The sequence below is a fragment of the Danio rerio genome, chromosome 8 (assembly GCF_052040795.2).
Source record: "Danio rerio strain M-AB ecotype USA chromosome 8, GRCz13ab, whole genome shotgun sequence".
Lineage (NCBI taxonomy): Eukaryota > Metazoa > Chordata > Actinopteri > Cypriniformes > Danionidae > Danio > Danio rerio.
This window is the reverse complement of record NC_141028.1, coordinates 49,025,900-49,050,054: the sequence shown is the minus strand read 5'-3', so window position 1 is coordinate 49,050,054 and position 24,155 is coordinate 49,025,900. Positions and strand designations below refer to the sequence as shown.

Here is a 24,155-nt window from a genome sequence, read left to right as displayed (position 1 = left end):
TGCCCTACATTTCAGCAAAACGTTTGGCTTTTAGCGAATAATATAAAGCAAACCGCGAAAGTGTGTGTAAAGCATTAGTGTAAATCAATTTACACGTTTTAAAATGCTTTAGAACTGACCTCTGCGAGAAAAAATGCACCTCTGCGATTTCTGAAGAACATTTGTGGCTTTAAATTGCCTTGATTCTTGAGAAAGTGTACTGGGTTACTGTGGGATTAGTGTGTCACACTTCTGAAAAATTAGGGTGACCTGTATCTTTGGCCGATACACAACTTTCCTTCTCTGCCTACATGAAAAAGTACTATAGTAGTTCATAGTAAATACACTTTTTGAACCAAACTAGCCAAGTATATTTTACTGTATTATAGTATTTACAACACACTACAGCATATAGTCTGTAATGAAGTGATAAACTGTAGTAAATACCGCAGTATTCTTTAGTTTCACAACTGCAAACTGTTGTTTATTGTAGTATAATATACGCAGTTATATTAAAAAACATAGTAAAAAAACATAGTAATGGGTCAATTGTTTATTACTACAGTCAGGTCGCCATACATAGAAACTGTGTAACTTCTACAACAGATTAATTCAGGTAATTTATTATATCATGGTTCAAAATCACTATATTTACTATAAATTCATATATATATATATATATATATATATATATATATATATATATATATATATATATATATATATATATATATATATATATATATATATATATATATATGTACTCTTTTTTTCTGATTGACTTAAATTACACCCACAAAAAAAAAAAAAAAAAAAAATATATATATATATATATATATATATATATATATATATATATTTTTTTTTTTTTTTTTTTTTTTTTAGTGTAATTTAAGTCTGCGAAGAATCAGGAGCTTGTGTTATGATCGGAAAATACCTAATTTTAAGTCAATCAGAAAAAAAAGAGTGACACTCAAAGAAATTAACCATGTTTTTACTACAAATAAAGAAGAAAATAAAATGAAACGTGTAGTTTAACCATGGTGACCACAAATTAAACTTGTGCCAAAAACCATAGTTTAAATATGGCTGTAAAAGATTAATAATGGTAAACGATGGCTACTACACATTCACTATAATAAAACCATGGTTAATTTTCATAATGGACATCACTAAAACCATATCCATGGTTAACCACCGCTTCAGAGCATCTGTGTGGTTTCTTCAAACCACATATGCCACACTGATAAATGATAAATAATTAGTAATAACTGAGCATATTGTAAACAAAATATAAATGTTTCTCAGTCCTGTCTGCTATGTAGTTTATAAAACAGGTGCTAAAATCTATTTCTGCCTGAACAACGCCAGCTAAGTAAACAAAAAAACTCCTAACAAAAAATAATTCTTATTTCCTTTCGCTTTTTCTCATGTACTTAATTTTTGAAAACAGCAACTGCACTGACCTAAAATGTTTGAAACTGAGTAAACACAAAAACTCTTTTGGAAAACGGTACTAAGAAATAATACATTATAAGAACAAACAAAATCCAAGCAATCAGTCCATCAAGAGCTTCCAGGTGTGTGTGTGTAATCACAAGAATCAGAAATTAGCTCCTCCATTTGAATTATAGTTTGAGCATTTGATTTGTCATTCAATTATTAAAGGATTTTTCTGAGTTGTTCATTTCATTAAAATTAAATATCAAATACATTTAATTTCTTGTTTAAGAACGCATTTAGATTTATTATTTGATCGTTTGAGCATTTGAATTTGAATTTGAATTATGTTAGGTAAAACTTCCATTTACGTACAGTAACAGTCAAATACAAATTAACAGTCCATATGCGCTAAGAGTTTCATTTTGTAGAGTGAACTTGGTAAATTTGAGACGAAAATTCAAATTAAGTGAAGTTTATTCATAAACTAATTTCGAGAGGATCACGTGCTTATGATTGACACAGCTGGCCCCGAGTAAAGCTAATGAATGAACCACCAATCAGGCTATTCCTAACCTAGTATAAATAACCAAACACCCTACCTTTAGTCATCTTCGTTTTGAAGAATCCCCCCTTCCACCCCTTCTCCTCCTCTTTTCTACAGGGCAGCACGGTGGCCCAGTGGCTAGCACTGTGGCCTCACAGCAAAAAATGCCTCCGACTCGGGTATCCACCCAACCAATCAGCAGTTTCGTGCGGAGTTCATGTTCTCCCCGTGCTTGCGTGGGTTTTCCCCGGGTCCTCCGGTTTCCTCCCACACTCCCAAAAACATGACACTTAAGTAAATTGACTAAACCAAATTAGCACCAAATTCGATTCAATTCTGTCAGCAACGCATCACCTTAGCAACCCTCACGCAGCAAGAGGGAGGGGGTCCTCGAGATCTACCCGAGTCAAACTCCCCTCTCGCCCTGCAACGGAAGGGAGCTCCGGGCTCGAGGATCTTTTGAGCTCCCGGGACAGCATGCCAAACTAACTTATTACCAATCATCAGCTAAGTTTGAACTCTTGAAAAGTCTTTCTGCAGGTGTGCAGGTTGTCGTTGTTGTTAGGGTTAGAAATACTGCAACCTTTGAGTTCTGAGAATAACTTAAAGTAACAAGTTGGCAGTAGCTTTTTGGGTAACTTGCAAAGTTTTGCTCACAAAAACTTATCTTTTTAACTTAATGGAGAAAATTTTGATTTAGGTTTAGTAAACACGTGAAATGTAGTTGTTCAGACATTTTTACAGATTTTTTGCCAAACCAACAACAAAAAAAAACCAAGTTATTTCAACTTGTTTTAAGCTGAACTTTGCACAGTGTGTGTGGGATGCTAGCTATACTCTGAAGTATGGTCACCCTATATATTTACATGGTCAGAATATGCAGAAGTATAAACATTGCCAACTTTTACTGAAGACGTTTAAGTGTAGGAGCATGTTTTTAAAACACTGGCTGTTCTGTAGTTGTATTTCAGGCCCGGGTGGAGTAAGGGTGGGCATTTCCACTCTTCTGCAAGACATCAGCAGCACCACCCAACTTTACTCCATGTCAGACAGGAAAGCAAAGAAAAAGATAGCAGTGCTGGCAGTAAGACCGTCTGCAAGCAAGCAGAGGATCTGGCAGGCGTGCATGTTTGTTTCAGCCTGAAGAAGAGTTATTTGCAGAGCTCTGCTGATTCTGGGAAAAGATACATAACTGGTTTAAACGCAGAAACACGTGTGTACATGCAAACAATCATGAAACACATCCAGAGAACTGATTGAGGCTTTGATGGTTCAGCAGTTTTCTGACTTTAACTCGGCAGGTTGCCAGGAATCACAGCAAAGCATTTATTGTTTGAATGGGATTTTGCCAAACAAAGGTGCCTTCATAGAACATAAGTGTTGAGTGTTTGAACACACTCCCCAGAAAACCCAGAACTCTTGCTGTTATTTATACACGTGGCTGCTTGTATGATTTTCAGTGTAGCCGGAAATGGCAATTATGAGGATACAGGCTCATTGGGAATTGAAAAAATTGGCCCTGTTTACTCCTGCTATTAAGATACATTTTTAATCAAAGGTACTAGCGGGATCCTTGATGATAAAATGACATCAAATTGACATTAAAAACACATAAAAAATGCAAATTTTTTTCATACCAAAACCTGAATGGCCAAATGACAACCACCAACTAAATAAGAAGAAAGAAAAAAGAAATTGCATAAAAGATTATAATGTAATATAATGTATAATGTACAGATGAGAAATTTACACTGAATTTTGTATCTCTACAATGCATATAAACCACCTTGATGTTAAAACAGTGTCCAATTGACATCTAAAATTATCCTTGAAAACAGTTATGTCATATTAATCAAAGATCTATCCTATTTAACATGTTTTTAGATGCCAAAGTCAATTGCAGATGTCCACTTGATGTTGTTTTGACATCAATGTAGTTTATTAAAATCAAATCGATTTGCATCTCTTATGTGTTTTTATGTAATTTTGACATTAAGATGCCTGCTGAATTAGATAAAGGAGGGATATTTTCCTCTTACACACAGTGTTTTCATTTTTATTCATGCTGTAGACTTTCACTTTTTTATGTTTGAGAGTATGTTTGGGCTCTTTCCTGTTTAAATCTAATACTGTTAAGTAAGCTTATGCAATTTAAACAAAGACAAAAGGGAAAAAATACAGAGATCAGAAGCTTTAATTTCTCTGGTATCAGTAAAAACTAATCACTCTGTGGTTGTGTTCAAATCTGGTAGGAGAACATTTGCTTTTTACAATCGTCACCTTCAAAGTTTATATCTTGTCTCTGGCTTGTTTGCTTCTAGACCAGAAGTGCCCAAACATTTTCTTATATAGGGACAAAAACCAAACTTGATTGAGGGCTGTGGGCTGAAGGTAAATATACAAACTGTATTTCATTAAAGTTGGCGTGGGTAATTTCCTAATTTTTTATTTCCTAATATTTAAAAATAACTAGTATAAATTACGGTATTACTTAATGCATTATATCTTTTTTTTATACCTTATAATGAATTTATTACAAAAAACCCCCCAAATAATTCATGTTAACATTATGGAGTTAAATGCTGTTTACAATAGTCAAGTTGCTGATGCCGATGTTGTGCATCTGTCAAGTGACAGTTTTTACAATAAATCTAATTAATTTACAAAATTTAATTAGTTAATTAATTTTCCTTTGGCTTAGTCTTTATTTCAGAGGTTGCCAAAGCGGAATGAACTGTCAACCATTCAAGCGTTTTACAAAGCATGTCCTTCCAGCCACAACTCAGTACTGAGAAAGCAACATGTAATTGAAACATTTAATTTCAGTTTGCTTTTTTGTAGCTTTACAATAAAACAAAATAATTATTAGGTAAATATATATAAACAAACCTGTCATTCCTCCTTTCTTCTCAGATGGGACGATGGGCCAACTTAATAGTTACCATGGACCATTTTTGGCCCGCAGGTCCTAGTTTGGTCGTGTTCTAGACTTAAGGTTCCCAAAATTTTCAGCCCATGATGCCCAAAACAACAATGCCTAGCGACGCCGTATTTCCTCTGAGTTGGTTATAAATATACAAACAATGCACACACAACAATAGGCCTATATAAACACAAGCATATTGACAACACAAACACAAGCATAATGACAACTCAAATAGTACAATCGCCTCACAGCAAGAAGGTCATAGGTTCCAGCCCGGGCTGGGTCAGTTGGTATTTCTGTGTGCATTTTGCATGTTCTCCCCATGTTCACGTGGGTTTCCTCCAGGTGCTCTGGTTTCCCCCACAGCCCAAAGACATGCGCTATAGGTGAAGTTTATAGCTATAGTGCTAAATTGGCTGTAGTGTATGTGTGTGAATGTCAGTGTGTGTATGGGTGTTTCCCAGTACTGGTTTGTGACTGGAAGGGCATCCACTGCGTAAAACATATGCTGAATAAGTTGCTAAGGGACTAAGTTGAATAGAAAATAAATGAATAATATTAATCTCACCTAATGAGATTGGTGGGCACACAGGTCTATTCTTGGTTTAATGTTGGAGACCACCACTCAGAGATCATCATCAATGTTCAGTTGTGGCCTGTATTTATTTATTTTTATTGTATTTGATTGCCATAAAGGTGTTAGAACGTTCTGCTGCAGCTAATGTTATTGCTGTGTTGCTAATCTAACGTACACCAATTCTTGGGAATAAAAGGCTGATGGCTTTTTATTTGTATGTTGTTGCTTTTTTTGGTAACTATTAACTAATAACTTTTTTATGTTTTGTGCCTTATGGATAAAATGTGATAATTCTAATAGCTTAATCAAATTTGTTTGACTTTTGGAAATCACCAAACGACCCGCTGTCATTGTCCCGCGACCCCCACTTTGGGAACAGCTGTTCTACACCATGAAAGCAATATGATCAAATGTGTTTTCGGCTTCCTTTAGAAGTGAAAGTCTGTAAGTATATGTCAAGAATAAATGTTTACTTTAACCGTTTAACTGTCTGCTCTACCAAATGGTTGACCATATTTTGACTGTTTTAAATAATGACTGTTAAAGTCATTTAAAGAAGAACTGTTTTAAATAATGGTTTACACACACACAGCACTGTTGTTTACAAAAAATCAAACAGACTTAATTATGTTGCACTCCTACACTTGATTTTGGTTTTATTGTAAAAAAACAAAAAAACAAAAACAAACAAAAAACAAAACAAAACAAGAAAACTTGTTAAATGAGAATCTAAAATATTGTATGGCAAACTTAAAAAATAAAGATGATTTAGTATTCTAAAATATCTTATTTTCAATAAATTGGTCTTACACTTCATATTTTCATAAGCTGACATATCAACCATTTGCTAGAAGAGGTTGCTAGAAATCATTGAATGTGTTGGAAAAGTGTTTACTAGCTACATGCAATCCAAAACTTAGTTTTTTGGTGTTGCAGTTAAAGGTTTAAGGTAAGTTTCTGAGAGTTAAAGGATAAACCTAAAGTATATATTCTAAAAATACTGGGTTGTTGTAACCTATTGTCCATATTTAACCCAATGTTGGGTTACAACAACCTAACATTTTTAGAGTACTTTTTTTAGTTTAAAATATGTACTGTATAATTTATTACAATATATAAATATTGTCTGTTTTCTCTTACACACACCATCCGGTTCAGTGTGTTTTGCACAGAGGATCTTCCTTCACTCTGTTTTTCTCCATTACACAAAGAGTCTACTGTACGTGCAGTGATCTCTCTCTCGCTCCCTCTTCCTTCACACACACACAAACTCATGCATTTGTCATACGTTGCACTGACTCAATGTAGTGATTCATATTCTCTGTCTGAAATGATGTGTTTGTAAATAGTTTGAAGTGATTACCCTTTCAGACATCGAGCGGTTTTACTCTCCCACCTCAAAACCAGACAGATACTCAATGTGTAGTGTGTGTGCGTGTGCACTTGAACTGGAAAGAAAAAAAGTTTACTGCATTAGATGTGAGTGGAATGAGCTGTTTTGAGGATATATGCACACACATGCAGTACACACTTGTCATTGTACAAAGTAATCACAACACACAAATCCTCTTCCAGCCCTAACACCTGTTGGCACTAATGATACTGTAGTGAAACCTGGCAACTCTAATGCGTTCACACACTCACACATACACTGCCAAACCAGCTGTGAAGAGGATGGTCCAGGTCCAGATATGTGTGTGTGTGTGTTCATGTACAATGCATCTTTCTAAACTTCATGTTTGGTTTACATTCCCAGAGGAAAATGCGCTCACCTGTGCTTCACCTTCAGTCAATCATACACACAAATAAACCTCAGTTTTCTGGAAAAGTTCACTACATAAACAAGTTATAATTAGGCCAGGGTGTCCCGCTGAGAGAAACAGACTATAACACACACACACACACACACACACACACACACACACACACACACACACACACACACACACACACACACACACACACACACACACACACACACACACACACACACACACACACACGTACACACACTCTCTCTCCCTCTCTCTGTGGGGCAGATACTAACACTCACTGAGTGGCCACAGCGCTTCCATTCTAATGCTCTGCAACCATAGAACATCATTTGTAATGGGCACAGATGTTATTCTAACAGACTGTGTTAGTCATAAATGATATTCTGACAGCTCCATTGATCATAATGGTTGATTATAATTGATTGACCATAATTAACACCAGATTTCACCTATTATTTTTTTCTGGTACTGTTCAGTTTTTTTCCCTGTCATGCACATTGCATATTATATGTGACCAGTAAAGTAAGCAGCATAATTAGATGAGCCTCCTTTTTATAAGAAGCCATTTCCCCCAAAACAGCAGTTAAATATGGTAAATAAGTTTAAGGTCATTGGTTGGAGTCCTGGCTGGACTTTTTGTGCAGAGTTTGTATGTTCTCCCTGTGTTGCCGTGGGTTTCCTCCGGGTGCTCTGGCTTCCCCCACAGTCCAAAGATATGCTATAGGGGAATTGAATGAGCTTAATTGGCCATGTATGAGAAATTTGAAGTGAATGAGTGTGAATGAGTGTGTATGGATGTTTCCCAGTACTGGGTTGTGGCTGGAAAGGCATTCGCTGCGTAAAACACATGCTGGAATAGTTGGTGGTTCATTCCACTGTGGCAACCTCTGAAATAGAGACTAAGCCAAAGGAAAATGAATGAATGTTCAGTCTGGAAAAAATGGATGACTTAAAGGTTGATCACACCGAATGTGCTTTTCGCGATGAAAGTTGCCTTTTTTAAATGATTTACTAATAGCTGCGAGCATTTTGCGCACTGCTCATGCACCCTGTCCGCCTCGCGTTTTTACCACCTTCTGCGTCTCGTGTTTTTGCCCTTGTGTGCCCTGCGCTCACAGTTGAAAAAAGTCCACTCTGAGTAGAAAAGCATGTTACGTTAGTCGCGTCTTTTTCATTCTCCAATCAAATTAAAGCTGAGGTTGGGTTTTCGTTGAGGTGCCTGCAGTCACCGATCACACGGAACATGCTTTAACTTTACAAAAAATGCAAGGCGTACCTCACTGCCTTTTTTTGTTGACAAGAAAAAAAGAAGTGCTATGTGGTTTTTATGTCGCTGTGTGATATTCAAGATTTGTGAGTCATACAGCACCGGATAACTCAGCAACCACAAGTCTCTTCTCCATCTTCAAAAGTCTTCTTTGTTGTCTTGACAACACAAACACTGCAGGCACCTCAACAGAAACCCTGCCTCTGCTTTCATTTGATCGCAAAATTAAAAAGATGCAACTGACCTAACGTGATTTTTTTGTTCAAAGTTTACTTTTTTCAACTGCGAGCGCACGGTGCGCAAGGGCAAAAATGTGACGTGCAGCAGACGGTTAAAACGAGAGGTGCGCATATGCAGGGTGCACAAAACTCACGGTTGTTAGTAAACCATCTAAAAAAGGCGCCTGTCGACGCAAAAAGCATGTTTGGTGTGATCGGCCCCTTGAGAACATTTACATCAATACCAACTGAAAACTAAACCTTTTTACAATGTGTTTTGAATTTTAGAAAATGAATTAACACGTTTTAAAAACAAGACATTCTTGTATCTGTGTAAACCACACACAAACATGCACAAAATAATTTTGAACAAAAAAAAAAAAAACGACGATGGACCCTTTTCACAAGTAAACTTAGAGTGCTGATAATCAGAGTGTACAACATTTAAAACATTTTTTTTTTACAATTCTATTTGCTGAAATGATACTCCATGATGGTGTTATAAAGACTTTCAAATAAAAGAAGAAAAAAAAATAAGGTGAGACTGATGACGGCAGCCAGAGGAGAGAATCTAGTCAAATTTACTCTCAGCCTGAAAGAAGCTGCATTAGAAACACCTCACATAAGTGTTAAGTTTTTTGTAATTTGACACAAAGATGATATAACACATTCATATACATATAAATGTTCATGTGTTTAAAATTAATTCATTAATTTAATAAAATTGTTTATTAATTTTTTTAAAGGTTTTTAGATTATGATAACTGTTAAACACATCATGTGTTGTAAAAAGGATCCATGGTCAGTCTATAGGCAAGTACTTAACAAACAAATCCAAGGTTAAACTGACTACTGTACATTTTTATTTTAGTTTTATTTGACAGAAACAATGCACATTCATAATACAAAAATATACAATGTGCAAAAAATTTGTGAAAAGGCAATTTTGAATCTGCAGTCCCTGGACTGATGGTAAAAAAAGTCTACCTAAAAATATAAAACAATCAATACAATAAAAATACAAGTTTTAGAATACATATATACGTATAGAATGTATTGCATTTCTAAAAAATTAAATAAACAAACCAAGAAATCAAACTACTCTTAAAGTTATACCAACCAAGAAATTAAACTACACTTAGAATTATACTAAAAAACTGGCTCAGTGATTAGCACTGTCACCTCACAGCAAGAAGATTGCTTGTTCGAGTTCTGGCTGAGCCAGTTGGCATTTCTGTGGGGAGTTTTTATGTTTTCTCTGTGTTTGCGTGGGTTTCCTCCTGGTGCTCTAGTTTACCCCAAAGTTTTAGTAGTAGGATTGGATAAAGTAAATTGGCTGTAGTGTATGTGTGTGAATATGTGTGTATGGATGTTTCCCAGTACTGGGTTGCAGCTGGAAGGGCATCTGCTGTGAAAAAATATGCTGGATAAGTTGGTGGTTCGTTCCACTGTGGCAACCACTGATAAATAAAAGTACTAAGCTGAAAGAAAATGAATGAGTTAATGAATGAATGAAAGTTGGCCATAGTGTATGAGTGTGTGTGAGAATGCGAGAGTGTATGGGTGTTTCCCAGTACCAGGTAGCAGCTGGAAGGGCATCCACTGTGTAAAACATATTCCAGAATAGTTGGTGGTTCATTCCGCTGTGGCAACCCCTGAAAAATAAGGGACTAAGCCAAAGGAAAATAAATGAACCAAAAGAACAAGATCACACTCATTTCATTCAAAGTCAAATACAACTGCCAGACAAAACAACCAATAATCACATAACCAAAGGACACATAATGTTAGTGTCAGTCAATGATGATTACCAAAAATGCACAACACCTCAGTTTTTAATCTGATCACAAAGAAAAACCGTCACCATAGTGCTTTATATTGGGGTAATGATCCTTTAGTTGCTTCTGTTATGTGTTGTTAAATCATGTTAAATCATGAAAAGCTGATTTAGTTTGTCTCTGTAAGTTTTCAAAGAGTTTTATTCATGCTTCTGCTCCCAGTTTGATGCAGTGTGAGTTGGACGCAGCGGATCTTTTAGGTGTTTGTTTTTCTCATAAAGGCTATTTCCAGCAGACAGTGTCCTGACAGTACGGTCCAGAGCTCGTCCCAGACAGGGGGAGTTTTCTCAGCTCACTGTGATTGTGTGCGGTAGAGCCAAACAGACACACTGAGAAAGAGAGAGAGGAAAGCTGGAGCAGGCCCCAATGTAAAGTTACATCAAGTGCTTAATCTGAAGCTGTCTGTTTGATGGATGAAGTTTGGGCTTTCTAAATATATCTCCAGCGACCCCTTTGAGTGCATACATACACACACACACACACACACATTCAAGCACATGACTGCACAAGTGCATCTGGTTTCAATGTCTGTAGACCCTCTGCAGAGATATGGGGTCTCCTCTCACATCAAAACACACTCGCTCTCTCTCTTTAACCCGCTCAACTTTTCTTCATCTGTTTTCCTCCTTACAGGAACATGTCTTTCAGTGATTATGCCAGAGAGAGAAGAAATATCTGTGACACTTCTTGGTCTTTGCTCAAAACATCTTTGACATATTACTAGTCATTACACGTTCGCCCAATATGAAGGAAGACTGTGTGTATAGAGCAAAGTTAATATTAAATTGGATATTACAATCTTGTTACCACATCTGAACCACGTAACAAACATGTAAAAAGTTTTCAACCTTTTTGCTGATTTTAAATGTTAGTAATGCACTGTAAAGCACTGTAAACTTGCATCAGTCAGTCATCACTCGCACGCTTACAGATAGTCCAAAATGCAGCAGTCTGAAAGAGAGAACATATTTCTTCCATCCAGGCCTCTCATCACTGGCTCCCTTTGAAACAGAGAATTGGTTTTAAAGAGCCCCTATTATGGGTTTTTGAAAATGACCTTCCTTGCAACGCAACACAGCTCTAGGTAAAGGGAAATATTCAGTTAAGGCTTAAATCTAAAAGTGTGCTACTGATTAATTTATAAAAGAGTCGAGTCATAGTGGTTCAAGTGAATTGTCGGGGAACGAGTCTTTAGCAGTGTCGGCATGACGTCGTCACAGAACTCAAGCCCTGCCTATTTGTTGTGCGTGCAGACCCGAAAAAATTGAACCCCCCGGCCCCACCCACAAACACTGTAGAAAGAACACTGTAGCATATCCCAGTTACATCATGTTGTGAAGACGCTTTGCTCTTAAAGGGCCATGAAACCCCCTCGTTTCAGCAGTGTGTTTTCACACCTCTACTTTGGAAAAAGTCAGAAAAGTGGGCGTGTCCAGCTCTGTTTAGGGGGGAGCGTCGGAGGAAGAAAAGCGGCTTGGTATGGGAGTGTCTATTTGGGCGCGCTGAATTTCAGAGTCAAAACACACACCCACAGCGGACAATGTGACTGTGTTTACATGGACATCTGTAGTCGAATTATTAGCCAAATTATTAAATGGTGGACTTTAACTGCAGTTTGGCTCTTTCATTCAGGGAATTCATTAATGTCCCTCCCGACAAACGTGATATTTGATTCGAGGCACTGCTCTAAGCGTGTATTTTTCATGCAATGTTTGATACCGCACGGCGAATGAGAGAAAAAAAAAAATCAGCATTTCCCGGAAACTTAGATGCACACGGCAGGTAGCGTCAGAAAGCCGCGTGTGTTATTCCGGTCACAAAATCCAACACGAGGTTATAGTTTGGTTGTAACTGTTAGTGCTAACTATTGCACTCGGTGCAATAGTTTGTTTGATTTGAATAAAATGAACTGAATAAACAAAGAGCACTGGTTGCTCACTTACCAAATCTGTAGAGACAGAACAATCAACAGCAACTAGAGCCGCGTCTTTATTTAGAGGAGACTACAAGCGAATCTGGATCTCAGCGTTTGCAGATGAGAACAGCTCTCAGGTAACCAATGTTCCTCCTTAGACACGTAAGTTATTGTTGTCGCGCGTCGCGTACACTGTTAATCCACGCGTGAGTCTGCGCTCTCACAGAGAAAATGAAAACGAAACTTAACTGCAGCAAACTATAAAAGCAACACTTCACGCTTGTTTTGCCAACACAACGTGGCGTCTTTGCCGTCTACACTGTGACAGTAATGAATATTAATGAAGTTGCACAATAGAGCTCGCTGATTGGTTTGAACCAAGCCTTACTCATGCATTAATGCAACACACTGTAAGACGTAATAAGACTCACTCTGGCACAGACGCCCAGTCTGCTCGCTGGAATACAGGCTATTATGTCATGGCCGTGATGCAGCTTCAAAAATTCGTTTCAAACAGGAAGTACGAATTTGCTTGAAATAACGCAAAAACAACCAATTTACACTTTTTAGTGAAATATATGTGTCCTAATAGTGTTTTTAGCAGTGTGGGACACATATACCACTGTCAACAGCTCAAAAAATGTGTTTTGGTGTTTCGTGACCCTTTAAGGGTGAGGGAAAGTTAGTCTTTATTTTCCCTACCCAAAGATGAGGCTGTGAAGAGTGGGTAAGGTTTATTTTTGCCAAAATATCTCAGCATTATAGCCCCAGCCTTGTGCTGTGTTCCCATCATTTTTTAGACGAGTGCTTCAGCAACTCAACACGGTTACATCGCCGTTTGTTAATGGAAGAAAAGACTATTGGTGTATGAGACTTTGTCAGAGCTTGACAGGAACTTTACAGAACACAATTCATGGATCAGTTTCTTCCTCCATTTCAAGTGTAAGTAACTTAAGTGTGAATAAAATGGTTGCGACTTTGTTTTCTCTAGCTTGCATATTATGTATTTGATTGTGTTTTGTTACTTGTAACCGCACTGTGGCTTGTACTGTATCTGGTTAACTCTTTGTATTCTCATAGCACCTCTAAAACTTTGTTGCAAATGTGACGTATGCCGATTTGTTTGCGGATTTAAACGCGCTTGTAAGCTCAAGATCTACAGCCGTTTGTTATTGCTATGGCCACTGTAAGCTGTTCCTACACACATGTGGCCGTCAATTTTAAAAAGTTCAGCTTTTGTCACTGTGTGGATTAAAACTGAATGTGTGTCACTTTTACTTATGGTTAAGAATAGAGCAATATGCTGGTGTTAAACTGCATTGCTTTAATGCCCTTCTGCTTTGGGCTCACACTCTGCACTCTGACTACTTCAAAATTGTTGATAAGCAGTGGTGGGCTTTTCTCTCTGTCTCACGGTGAACGCAGTTGACCAATCGCAATAGACTGGGTCATCGCACCATTCAGCACTGATTAGCATCGTGCTAAGGAGGGGTTTGGGAACAAATGAATTGCTAAACAAATTATATGGGAGTCGTTGGGATAATTAGGTAAAAATCAATGCATATTATAAGCAGAGCCGGAGCAAGCTGAACTGCCGCTCTAGGCAGAGGAAGATCACGCCGCCCTCAACCCCAATGTGAAAACAAAAGTGACCGGTTATGAAAATGAAGTGAGGTGTCGTAGACCTCTTTTCCGGCGCACTATGCGCGGATATAACTGAGGACGCGCGGGTGCTGGGGGAGGGAGGGAGGTGTCGCGGACACTGCGCTCTTTACTCTGCCGCCCTATGCGCAGATATAACTGAGGACCGCGGACGTCGCGGACCTCAATTCTGCCGCCCTATGCGCGGACATAACTGAGGACACGCGGGTGCTGATGGAGGTGTCGCTGACGCCGCCCTCTCTATTCTGTCGTCTATGCGCGAATATATCTGAGGATGTGGGTGGTGGGGGAGGTGTCTCAAACATAACTGAGGACGCGGGTGGTAAGGGAGGTGTCGCGGACGCCGCCCTTTCTATACTGCCGCCCTAGGCGGCGGCCTAGGTCGCCTCTATGGACGCGCCGGCCCTGATTATAAGACAATGAAAGTGTTTTTGACCTCGCATGCATATCTGCCTGTTGTTGGATACCCCCAAAACCAAAATATGACATTTTTAATGCATAATGGGGACTCTTTAAAAATTTTATGTATTTAAAGCACTACATGGACTCTTAAGTTTGTATTCTCCCCATTGATTTTTTTCAGTCTATATGCTCCAATACTTTGGAACACATTGCCTCTAGAAATTAGAGCTTTATCTACATTAAGTGTTTTTTAAAAATCAGTTAAAACATACCTCTTCTTTTTAGCTTATTGATGTAACTTTAAAAATGTTATTGTAGAATATACTATTCATATAAAAAAAAAATGTTTGTTATTGTTGCCATATTTATGAAGCACTTTGGTCAACATTCATGTTGTTTTAAGGTGCTATATAAACAAACATGACCTTGACCGTGACCTGTTAATGCTTTTAAATACACTTCCAAAAAAAAATAAAAAATAAAAAATAACACAAATATAAAAGGAAGACCTTTGTATTTCAGGCCCATAGCCAGCCTGGTGAAAGGGGTGGTTCTTTTATTCTCAAAATATGCACCTTTTTGCAGTTATTTGCCTCATCTATTAATTATGCGATTTAAATACTGCATTTTAGTGATGTTTTAAGCACTATTTTTAGCTGGATTAGCTTGTCAGATGGTCATCATAACCACACAAGTACCAAAATATTTCCTTAAGATTTAGAATAAATAAATATAAATAAATACTTATTTTTAAAATACAAAATTATTACATTATATACCATTAGAAGTTTTAAAAAAATCTGTTATAGTTTTAAATTTAAAACTGTAGCCTATTGTCATTTATTAGGAAAATAATAAACTGGCCACATCCAACTTTCCTGTCAGAATTTGGCTATTTGAATGATAAAAAATTTAATAAAAAATGTGCTTCATGATTTGTCTAGCCTCTCTTGTAAGAACAGTTACATATATAATGATTAGCTGGGAGTGTTATTATTATTATTATTATTTTTAATAAATACAGTAAGCATAACATTATCAAAATGACACTGTGACAAAAAAATAAAAATAAAAATTTTAAATTAAATAAAAAATAAATAAATAGATACATGTAATTTTAAAAGTTGAATAAATGTAATGTTAACTGTAAAGTGATGTGATCAGAGTACTAAAACATACATTTTTCATTAAAAACGCACAGAAGGCAGGAGGCAGTAACTAAACCGTATACTGGTAACTAAATTACGGGGTAAAGATGTTGCAGTTACGTTGACAGTAAATTATGGAATTACCAAGTTATTACTAATAGAGTACCTGTCTGGGATGTTTTTTAGTAATTTAGTCATGTTAGTGGGACAAACTGACAATGTTATAATTTGGTATTGGGATGGTAATAGAATTACCAGCATACGACGTTGTAGTTAAATTGTCTCTTGGTAAGTCACTAACCAAAAACTATCAATATGTTACGTAACTGTTACGTTGTGTGTTAGCTGTTAGTCAACGATAGCCAAATTAGTATTCAAAACAATCTTATTATGGGCAGCTTTTGGTGCTTCACACCTGTTTATCGGTTATTTTTTAGTTTCAAGTCCAAGATTTAGAATAAAAGTTACTTGTAAACAGTTTTTTTCAATTTAAAAACAGTACAGTAAAGATCCAGAAAAACAAACGAAAAGCGCTCGGTGGTAAACTAAAATATTTGGTCAGTGCTCTTTGGATAAGGGATTCATCAAAACAACTACAGGAATTAGTCCAAGGCACTCGAAAAATGTGGAAAATTAGTACAGTAAGGATGTCTTTACTTACATCAGATTGTATGTTGAAAAATAATAGTTTGTGTTGGCCAAACTGATTAACTCAAGTCACAACGATGTGGCGGTCAATAGAGGATTAAACTCGATTGTAAAGCCTTTTTCGATGGGTTATTTTCACTATTTATAATGGTGTAGCAGTCAAAATAGGACAAATAAGCTCATGTATGGGACAAATTCTGAAGCTTTGTCATTGAGGGGTGGGTCTTTCGATCCACCCGAACCACCCCTGGCTACGGGCCTGTATTCAACTGCAAGTTTATATTTTTATTTTTTAATTATTATATATCCATAATGAGTGCATTAACATATTTGAATATATTGTGCACATTTATAAGCACACTGTACTTTTAATTTAACATGCATGTTATTTTATCTTGATATATTTATGAATTTCTGTGGTTAGATCAAGAATTACTCATTTTTAATCTACACAAAACTAAGCCTGTCACTTACTTTAACCATTCTTTTACAGTTTTTCAATAAGTATACTGTTCCTAACAAATTACTTTTTTTGCAGTAAAGTATCTGCTCTATTTAAAGTGGGACTGAATTCTCTTATCTAACCCACATTTTAATTTGATGAATCGACCACTTTTAACAACAAGCTCTTACTCTTGATATTGGCGAACACACATCGCCTTGGGGGAAATGACACATCTGTGTGTGTGTGTGTGTGTGTGTATGACAGTAAGGATTGCATGCTACCAAGTCATCTAGACAGATCTGTAATCAGCTCGCTAACCTGTTGTCCTCCTTTCTGTCAATTAATTCTTTTGTGACATTAAAATAGCATGCAAGCCTTTTCACATCCTGACTTGTATACAAACCACATTGTAATTTTAAGGTACGAAGTGTGTAACAATGTGCTAACAGAGGTCAATACAGCTGATTATGCAGGACAGATTTTACTGGCTCCTCCGGTTTCCATGGGTTTTTATAGGTCCGGGATCAGCTCTGTCTCCACTGGTGTCCTTCAGGGGTCAGTTTTAGGTTGTCTACTTTTATAATAATTTTTAGGGGTTTTACACCTTGAATTTGGATAGGACAGTTGAGGTTACAGACAAGAAAGTATTGGATGCAGAGAGAGGTATAAGGGTCGGCAAAGGACCTTGAGCCGGGAATCAAACTTGGGTCACCGTAAGCAACATAAGTTGGCGCAGTTAACCATTAGGTTATTGACACTGACGGTCATCTACTTTTAACATTTACTTGTCTTCTTTAGGCTAATTACTGAGATTTTTGGGGCCTCATTATCATCTGTATGCCAACAATGCACCAATTTGACCTAATGAGCACCTTGTTTATTTGTCTGACTGTACCACTGATATTGAAACACAAATAATTAATTCTTGTGTTTAAACAATGGTAAAAATGTACACTTATTTGTTTCTGGTCCTCTAATCTTAGAGATATTATAATGCAGATATGTCTTTTTATTCTTTTTCCAAAGTACTGTTAAAACCTTGTTTTTATTAGAATATTAAAGATCATGTTTCATGAAGCCATTTTGTAAATTTCCTACAGTAAATATATAAAAAGCTTTAATTTTCAATGTGCATTGCTAAGCACTTATTTTAGACAGCTTTGAAGGTTATTTTCTCAATATATATTTAAATTTCTCGCACTCTCTGATTCCAGATTTTGACATCTAAATTTAATTTCAATGTCATTATTCCAGCTGTTTCATAAGCATCATCTGCAGCAAAGAGTGGATCGGGATTTTTATTTAACCTGTTTTTGTCCCCCAACATAATTTCACAAAGCTAAAGTCAGATCATCACTGTATGTTTTTTTATGGTTTTTGAATTATACCATATAATTTAAACCACTCACCGCTTATTCATATTTTCATGCAAAAATCTGGCACACCTCTGTGGCTGCATAGCTATGTGCACTTTCTTTATAAGAGAAGATTGCAGTGAAATGCCATTCGGTTTCTAGAGAAGCTAGATAATATCATATTTTTCAGACATAAATATACTTAGTGTAGCAATATTGATATGTGTGATATTACATTAAATTGAAAAATAGGCTATGCAAAAGTTTGTGCCTCTTTTTTGTGTGGATTTCAAAGCCTGTGGTAACTTAATGCTGATTGATAACAGTACAAAATTGATTTGATTGACTCAGTGAACCTTAACAATCCTAACACAGGTGCAGCCAATCACGAAAAAGGATATTTAAGATAGCTGATTGCTAGTTGTGATTCTCCTCATTGTGAACCAGAAAGTAGCAACATGGGAACCTCATAAGAACTTCCTAATGACCTTAAAACTAGGATAATTCACCAACATGAATTAGGAGAAGGATCCAAAAAGCTGTCAAAGAGCTTTAAAGTCTCTATCTTCACAGTCAGAAATATAGTAAGAAAATGGAAGGCCACAGAAACAGTTCTTGTGAAGGACAGATGTGCCTGAATCATTTTGGAAAAATATACTGTGGACAGATCCACAACTATAGGCGCTTTGCATGGTGAAAAAAGAACAGCATTCCAGCAGAGGAACCTGCTCTCTACTGTAAAATATGGTGGAGGGTCCATCATGCTGTGGGGATATGTGGCAAGCACAGGTACTGGAAACCTTGTCAGAGTTAAAGCTCACATGAATTCCACCCAGTATCAGCAGATTCTGAAGAACAATGTTTGGAAATCAGCCAAGTGGCTAAAGTTACGACAGGGTTGGATGTTTCTGTCATGCTGAATCAAGAAAAAGAAAACAACAAGGTGAATCCAAGTGCAAGTGTTGTAATGACCAATGGTCATAAATCAAATCAAAAGGGTGCAAAACAAGTCCAAAACAAAATAACAATGATACATGTAGTAGCAGGGTGTGAATAATGTTCTAGATGCATGGCAGAGAAGCGTTCAAGGAGAGTCCAGACAAAACACAGACAGATAACGTACTGACAACCAAGTAAGGCACTGCAGCTCAGATATAGACACAACTGAATAAGGCCCAAAACACAACCACCTGACAACATCAAAAACCGCAGAAACAGCGCATGCACCCGCAACCGTGACAGTTTCAGCAGGACGATGACCCAAAGTACCTGACTGAACAGGAGAAATTGTGCAAGGAAGAAAATTCGAGGCGAGAGTAGTTTAGGGGATGCCGCCCTCTCTATTCTGCCGCCCTAGACGTGGATATAACTGTGGGCGCGGGTGGCGAGGGTAGTTTCGAGGATGCCGCTCTCTCTATTCTGCCACCCTAGACGCGGATGAGGGCGCGGGTGGCGATGGTAGTTTCGGGGACACTGCCCTCTCTATTCTGCCGCCTAGGTCCCCTCTTTGGACGCGCTGGCCCTGAGTTAGTCATAATTATTTGCCCCCTTTGAATTTGTTTTACTTTTTTGAATATTTCCCAAATGATGTTTAACAGAGCAAGGAAGTTTTCACAGTATGTTTGATAACATTTTTTTTCTTCTGGAGAAAGTCTTATTTACTTTATTTTGGCTAGAATAAAAGCAGTTATTAATTTTTTTAAAAACCATTTTAGGGACAAAATTATTAGCCCCTTTAAGCTATTTTTTCGATAGTCCAGAACAAACCATCGTTATAAAATAACTAATTACCCTAACCTGCCTACTTAACCTAATTAACCTAGTTAAGCCTTTAAATGCCACTTTAAGCTGTATAGAAGTGTCTTGAAAAATATCTAGTAAAATAATATTTACTGTCATCATGGCAAAGATAAAATAAATCAGTTATTAGAAATGAGTTATTAAAACTATTATGTTTAGAAATATGTTGACAAAATCTTTTCTGCGTTAAACAGAAATTGGGGAAAAAAAATAAACAGGGGGGCTAAAAATTCAGGGGGCTAATAATTTTGAATTCAACTGTAAATATCATTATTCTGTTGGGGTGCCACAATTTTTTGCACCTGTCCGTTTTTGTTGAGACTTAAATTGCAATCCATCTGTTGATTAAATCTGTTGAAATGTCTGAACTGAAATGTTGCTTTTTCCCTAGGGCAAAAAAATATATATCCAAATGAAACTGCTGATTTAAAAGACCGGCAGGCTATGGCTTGCAATTATGAAAATTGCCCAAACTTTTGCATAAAATGGTATACTCATGTTTTTTTTCTGTTTCTAGCTTAAATAATGGAAATTGGAATCATCAAATCATCAATCAGAATCAGATTTTCATGAATTAAAATCAACTGAAATGTATTGTCTGTCACAACATAAAACACACATTTCTCAAGTCTAGGATTTTGCAAGGAAAGATAGAAAAAAAAAAACAGGTTGGCGTTAATGATAAGGTGGGAAGTGCGTCAGTGGCATGAGTGTCATTTAAATATAGGAGGATGGTGTGAGGATAGGAACAAACAAACTGTGGGAGTGTAAGCGAAGAGAGAGACCAAAGCCTTTAGTGTACAGGCGTAGCGAGAGGAAGATAAGAGCAGCCTGGTTTGTTTGAGTTTCCCCTCTTCAAACCTCTTTTTACAAACAGCAGTACACTTCTCTCTCTCTCTCTGTCACACACACACAGCTGTCATTAAACAATAAGGACAGCGCTGTCGTAAATGTTGTGTGAGAAGTTTTATTTGTTGTGTTCGAAACGTACTGTTGTTCCACAAATATCTCCCGCTCAAAGATGCTGTGTTAAGGTTCATTCCTGTTATGCAATGCATTGTCATGCCCCATTCACTCACTCCATTCATTCATTCATTCCTTCATTCATTCATTCATTCATTCATTCATTCATTCATTCATTCATTTATTCATTCATTCATTCATTTTCCTTTAGCTTAGTCTCTATTTCAGAGGTCGCCACAACGAAATGATCTGCCAACTATTCCAGCATATGTTTTACACAGCAAATACCCTTCCAGCCGCAACTCAGTATTGTGAAAACCCATACACACTCATTCACAAACACACTCATACAGTACAGACAACTTAGCTTATTTAATTCACCTATACCGCATGTCTTTGGACTGTGGGGGAAACCGGCGCACCTGTAGGAAACCTATGCAAACATGTGGAGAACATACAAACTCCACACAGAAATGCCAACTGGCCCAGCAGGGACTCAAAACAGTGAACATCTTGCTGTGAGGTGGCAGTGATAACCACTTAGCCACCGTGCCACCTGCTCCAATCATATTCATTCATTCATTCATTCATTTTCTTTTTGGCTTCGTACCTTTATTAATCAGTGGTCGCCACAGCACAATGAACTGCCAATTTATCCAGCATATGTTTTACACAGCGGTTGTCTGGGTTAGTGTAAGTTGACATGTACTTGCAAAGTTTCTTATAGTCAGTTAATGTTGTCTGTTAAAGAAATAGTAGCAACAGATATCAAGCAAACAGACTACAATTACTCAAATGGACCATCAAAATAAAGGGCTACCCTTTCTTTAAACAAAATATACGGTGATATAAAACGTGTGATGAAAAAAAGACCATGTCTGTTATGCTTGTGTGCCTGTATTGTGGTGGATCTTTAGTGTCGTGCATCTGGATTCAGTGCTGATGGACGTGTTTAGTCTCTTTTCTCTCTAAATTAACGCAACAGCATTAAGGAACAGCGTGACAAGTGCAGGCCACCCATGTTTACAGTGGACTCTGCTTTATCTCCATCTGTGGGAGGAATTCCCCTCCGTGTGTATGTGTGTGTGTGGAGTGGAGTGGAGTAGGGGTGAGGTTAAGGTCAGGTGAAGCACATTCCTCTGAGAAAGTAAAGAAGGAAAAAGATGACAGGAGGGAAGTAAACAACATTTGAGAGACATTTGAGAGAAACATTTGAGTGTTTAAGTGCACAGAGTAAAGCAGAAGCTGATTTGTTTACTTCCATTTCAACTCTTTAACCTGAAAACGAGGTGCTATTGCAATGTGTGCAGTGTGTTAATAACAGGATGTTATTGCCGCATTGCAGACTGCAACACCCAAACGGATGTTCTGGCTTCTGTTCTTGGTTTTTCATTTCTAAAACAAATGATGGGAAGAGGTGTAAACTGTATATAGGTTGTGGTGTTTAACCATTTAATGTGTTTTTCAATGGACTTTATGGCTTTTCACATTTAAAATAATAAATTATGGGTCAGCCTATACATTGTCAAGGTGCCATAAACACATCTCAAGAAACTATACAAGTTAAAACATTGCAGTACAAGTATAGTAGTATCACTAAGCTTGCAGTACTTTGTTAATTCGTAATTCAAATGAACAAACATTTCATAAATGAACTGATATAAGCCAAACTAGATTAACTCTGGACAGTTCAATTATGAAAATGAATAACTAGCTGTTGTTATCAATCAAATGGAATTTGTGTAAAATGAGCGGTAGAAGTTTTGAAGTGGCAGAAAAATAGCATTTGACATTTACAGGGCTCAGCGTATAAAAAGTACGCCCCTCACAAATCTCTCTTTTAAATTAATATTTTTAATTGGAAGCTATACAATATTATATTTGTGCATATAGATAATCAGCACTGAAGCCAAATCTGGAGCTTATCTAACAAAATAACTTACGATAACAGTCCTAAAAACTAGTACACCCAAATTTATATGTCATAGAAAAATATTAAATACAAATTTAAAAAGAGGAAAAATCAAGAAAAGTAAAATATTTGAAATGTAGTCGATATTTTGTAGGTTGTACCTTTTCTTTGCAATATTTAGCTTGAATTTAATTGTATTATCTTTTAGTTTCTAAATATGTTTGGTGACTAAAACATTATTTTAATAAATATATCTGTTTAATAAATCTGTTTTGTTTAAATGCACCAAAATACCAACGCAATCTCACTGCAATTCGTAACTTTTTGATTTAGTGGCTAATTCGTATGAACAATCTAATACGTACAATTCAGTACAATTTGCTCATCACCCAATGACGGTTGGGGTTAGGGGTTGGGTTGGGTACCACGCCTTCTTTTCAAAATCGTACATTTTTGTATGACTGAACTCGAATTTGTATGAATTAGACACTAAACTGACAAAATGTAAAATACTTACGTTTGCTCATGAGATCAGGCTGCAAAATACACTGAGAAATGGATAAAAATATTCATTTTCAAAATAAGCTTTACTCAGTTATTCTGAAAACCGTAGATATTTTTGAAGCAGTTGTTTTCAATCCTGCTCCTGGGATACACTGCTCTATATTTAATATGTTTGTTTCAGTATTTCACAATATGAACAGTACCAGGGAACTATGCAGCCTAGGGTACATTGTGTTAATTTTTACACTGCTCATAAATAACCTGGGGCAACATTTAATCTTGAGTATTCATTAACCTTAGGTTAACTGTAATATTTGCATAGTTGCACTGTCAGTGTGACTGAAAATTGAACACAATATTTAGAGTGTTTACACAATGGCTCTGGCGCTTTGTATATTTATATTATTGCCCACTACCAGTGGTGGAAAGAGTACTGAAAAATCATACATATGTAAAAGTACCATTACTTATACCTATAAAAATTACTTACACCTATAAAAATGTAGTGCAAGTAGAGTAAAAGTATCTGTTGTAAATATTGATCAAAGTTAAAAGTAGACCTTTCAAAAGTACTCAAGAGTAGTGATTAGTGAGTATTATGCTGTGAAATGCTGATGTGTTTACATGTAATTTGTGGATGTGTGTAAACGTAACATTCTGTAGTGCATTTAATTGTTTAAATATTAGGTTTGATTTAGGTTGTGATGTCAGGTGACCAAAATTCAATGTCTAAGGACAACGTTATTTTGATGTCCAATAACAACATCGAATAATGTTGATATTTGGTTGACTTCAGGTTGTGTTGGAAAGTAATGTCGAGCCAACATCTTCACC

The 24,155-nt window shown here is 36.7% G+C and overlaps 1 long non-coding RNA gene across 2 annotated transcripts; it reads right to left on the bottom strand.

Moving 5' to 3' along the window:
• Nucleotides 1–863: 863 nt before the first annotated feature.
• LOC147842826 (uncharacterized) lies at nucleotides 864–23,480 on the bottom strand. 2 transcript variants are annotated; one of them, XR_015498346.1, is made up of 4 exons: nucleotides 23,335–23,459; nucleotides 6,833–6,917; nucleotides 4,856–4,955; nucleotides 864–3,140 (listed from the first exon to the last, which is right to left on the bottom strand). It is a non-coding gene; the product is annotated as an uncharacterized LOC147842826 (long non-coding RNA). The 2 variants fall into 2 exon arrangements; XR_015498347.1 differs by lacking the exon at nucleotides 6,833–6,917 and having other exon boundaries at nucleotides 23,335–23,480.
• Between the last annotated feature and the right edge of the window lie 675 nt (nucleotides 23,481–24,155).